This window comes from Cavia porcellus, unplaced genomic scaffold, assembly GCF_034190915.1.
Source record: "Cavia porcellus strain 051 isolate PalLab524CR breed Dunkin Hartley unplaced genomic scaffold, mCavPor4.1 scaffold_12, whole genome shotgun sequence".
In the NCBI taxonomy this organism is placed as follows: Eukaryota; Metazoa; Chordata; class Mammalia; order Rodentia; family Caviidae; genus Cavia; species Cavia porcellus.
The window spans coordinates 34,428,612-34,432,500 of NW_026947495.1; the positions used below are offsets into that span (position 1 = coordinate 34,428,612).

The window sequence follows — 3,889 nt, forward strand, 5'->3', positions numbered from 1 at the left end:
GGATTTTATTCCTACTCAACTCAAAGGAAAGTTTTAGTGAAGAATGAGAAAAATATTTTTTCACAATTTTGACATACACAGTGTGTGTTATAATTTAGTCAAGCCATGAAGGAGTTTATGACATTTGTAGGTGAAGGCATCAAAATCAAAAAGTCATGAAAATTCCTGGAGAAATATTTGTATAAATCACTATTCTAATTTTTTTCATTTTCAAAATCAAGGTAGAACGTACTAAACTGTTCTTATGGTGCTAGGAACTGAACCCAGGAGCTTTCCCACTCAGGGCAAGTGCTCTACCACTGACCTACATTCCCAGACTCACAAATGTTTTAAAATTTGAGTCAAGTTCTTACTAGATTGCCCAGGCTGTGGCAATCTTCCTGCCTCAGCCTTCTGAATAGCTGGGATTACAAGCTTGTGCCAACATGTTCAGTTTCTATCACCAATTATTTCAAAGTAAGTGAAATGTCCCTTTTCACGGAATTGCCTTTGATTTTGTGTCTATTTGGATGGAAGGTTGATTATTTTCAAACGTTCCAAGTTATGGCTTTTTAAGGGTTAAAACAAGTTGAGCAAGATGGTTCATATCTCTCTTTCTGTCACTCTTGCTCAGATGTACCTTCAACCCAAAACCTATGAGCTCACACGTTTGAAGCATGTTCAATAAGGAAGTGATAGGCCTCCATGGAATGTTTCAGGATGGCGGGAAGTGGTTGAGCGTTATCCAACAGGGGATGTTCTCCCTTGATTTCTGCACTAGGGTTGGGACATGTTTGTATTGGAAGTGGTGTCATTCAGAAGACATGTCAGATCAAGGTCTAGGTTGCTTATGGTCACTAGATATACTTTGTTTTTTGTGAGCATAGGATGCTCTTGATTTTAACTTTAAAGTTATATTTTTTGATTCATTTGTATTTTTTTTTTTCATGTAACTGGATATTTGTGTTTCTCTTTTCCTAAATAAAGCTAGAATGACTGTAATTCCTTGCACTATAATAAAATTGTTTTAGGAATAGATAAAAGTGAATTTTTTCTTGTTTAAGGCAAGGTCAGAAACTAAAATCTAAGTTTCCTATAAAACAGGTAAATTTAACTTAGTATTTTCTCTATCGTTAGCATACCTTATAAATTATGTCAAAAAGGTTTGTGAAGTTACCTGAAGTACATTTTTCCAGTGTCAGTGTTTTGAATGCTTTCAACTTATTTAAGATAGCAAAATAGAAACTGTTTCAAAAGCATCCTGTTTAGACTCTTTCCATTTTTTGAGCATTGTTCCTTTTAATATTAGCTACACAAGCACATACATAAATTTACCACACACACACACAGACACACACACAGATACATACAGACACACACACACACACACACACACACACACACACACTTTACTTCCTTTCGACAGCTCTGAAAATGGTCAGAACATGATCATAATGCACAAATCTTTCTCTGAATGTTTCCTTATGTTAGATCAGTTCTGTCTGAGTTCTGTGCTTGCCAATGCTAAATTTCTTGCCAGGGCAGTAGTCTATTTTTAACATTTTGGGGGCTTATCCTTCGTTCCAAATGTAACAGGCATATCCATTCTGTGAGAGAAAGCTGACTGAGTACTTACAACTCAGGATCATCAGGATTTGCAATTTGTGTGGAATCAAAGCTATGAATGAGAAAGATCAATTAGAATACTTAAAAGATCATTTGTCATTGCCCCAATCTTCATGTATTTTTTACTCATCATTTTCTTTGACTAAAATTATTAGAAACTTTGTCATAGTATTCTCAAGGCAAAATGGGAACAGTGATGTTCATTTTCCACTTTCACGTTTCGAAGCATTTTAGCATGTCACACTAGATTATAGGTGGTAGGTGACTTTTATAGGGAAATTTTTAGCTTGTGGCATATTCAACATCATATCAATGTCATTTCTCTGACCCATATTTTGGATACAAATGAAGACTGAGGGATTTATTTCTTTTACTTAAAAGCATTTGTTTAATTCAGAGATTAATATATTATATTCAACCCTGAAACAGAGGCCCTCTAAACATCAGACCCAAAAAATTGGACACGGCCTACTAGCCCAAAAAGAACATGTTGCCAATTATCTCCATGTTTATTTAAATATTTTTCTCTAAAGGAAGCAATCATTCCTTTATACTTCTTTAAATTTAGTATTGACATTTTTATTTTGGGAAAGGAGGTCTTTTTCTTTTTAACATGGATACAGGAAAAGAAAACTCTTCAATAAAAATATTGTCTAAAAAGTTTGTTTTGTCTGCATGATTTACTAAATATGTACAATTTCAATTCACAGCGAAGGTAACAAAGATTTAAACAGCCAACATCACAAATGTTTCAAGTTCTAAAAAAAATTCACTGTGCACAGTTTAACAATTTAATTGAATAAAAACCAAAGCTAAGCCTTCAGTCTGAATCTTTTTTTATGATGGGCACAAGCCATGTATTTCCTTTATCTTTGTTACACAATGCATATTTCAGTGACTAAAAGCCTCTTCCCATTTTAGTATATTAGGTTGTGTCAGTACATACTTAAGAGAGGCATATATAGCCTCTTAGTTCACCAATACAATTTGTGATGTGTTCACATATATGTTGTAGTATTTATTAATATATAAAATGATCAGATGAGCCACCTGCAGTTTTAATGTCTTCAAAAGTAGGAATGTTTTGTTGCATGTATAAAATATTTAAATTCACAGGTGTATATTTAAGCCATAATAATTTTACCAGCACCCCCTTGGAATAAGGTATCTGGAGAGAACTAGTCTGCTTTTGAAATACAGAGATTTCATATACCTATTCAGTAAAGGTTTGTAAAGTTTGTAATTTATGAATCTGAATGTTGTGGTCATTCTGATACAATGATAAAGTGAGTGAACTAATTAAGAATTAGAAACAATGTCATTGAATACATAATAGTTGAGTTACAGTTAAGAAGGGAGCTATGGCTACCCTATTAAATCTATAATAATGTTGTTTTCACATATATTTTTTTCCCATGTAAATTCTTTGGTGTTTTTTCCCCTCATTTTTTAGTGCAATGATTGATGAACATGCAATGTGAGATTCAAATAACTGCATCGAGTATATTTATTTGAATAATTGCCCCATTGCACAATCAAATAAATCTGCAGAGTGTGTTTGTTTGAGTGTTTTTACATGTACATGGGAGCACATACTCAAATAAATGCAGCTGTGTTTATTACAATGTGCAGGGCTTCAGATATACACACTTATTTGTGTGTATATCCAGGGCCCACAACCCTTGAATGGCCTCATACATCCTAGAGAAGCAAGAGTGGTTAACAATTTGTCTGTTCAAATACATGTAAACATTTTATTGGGCACTCTCCTCAAATCTGTGACTAAGGTATGATGTTATTAAGACTTACATCTTCGGGAAGTTTTTTAATGATCTTTTCAAAAAAAAGTTCGCTGATTGTGAAAAGTATTTAATAAATTTATTCACATTTATTCAAAGTCCCTTCTTTTTTCCTTATTTGAAGTCCTCCCATTCCATCCCCAGACCAATTCACACTAAAGAAGATGAATGTTTTTTTAAGTTCTTGCTGAAAACTTCTGATACTCATCTCTCTTCCCACTTATTTCAGGCCTCAGCCTACAGTGTCATGTGGAAAAAAAAAAAAGATTGCACAGATGTGCAGGATACAAAAGGCTCTTGAGAAAACGAGCAGGGATGTTCAGTTGTTCCAATGTTTATTACCTTCCTACCCGCTATGCTGGGGAGGGGGGGTGTCTTAGTACTAAGAGGGTGGAAAGAGTAACTATTCGATAAAAGAGAAGAAAATATATCTGATGTTACTGAAATGCATGTCTGGATTATAGAAGGGGATTTCTTGTTTATGA

At 34.0% G+C, this 3,889-nt stretch overlaps 1 protein-coding gene across 2 annotated transcripts in view; it reads right to left on the minus strand.

Annotated features, from left to right (window-relative positions):
- Positions 1-2,093: 2,093 nt before the first annotated feature.
- Zeb2 (zinc finger E-box binding homeobox 2) overlaps positions 2,094-3,889 on the minus strand; it is a 127,120-nt gene continuing 125,324 nt past the window's right edge. For both annotated transcript variants that reach the window (XM_023561107.2, XM_013142388.3), the window contains one exon: positions 2,094-3,889. This exon is cut by the window's right edge and continues 3,699 nt beyond it. The gene's annotated coding sequence lies outside the window, so the exon portion shown is untranslated.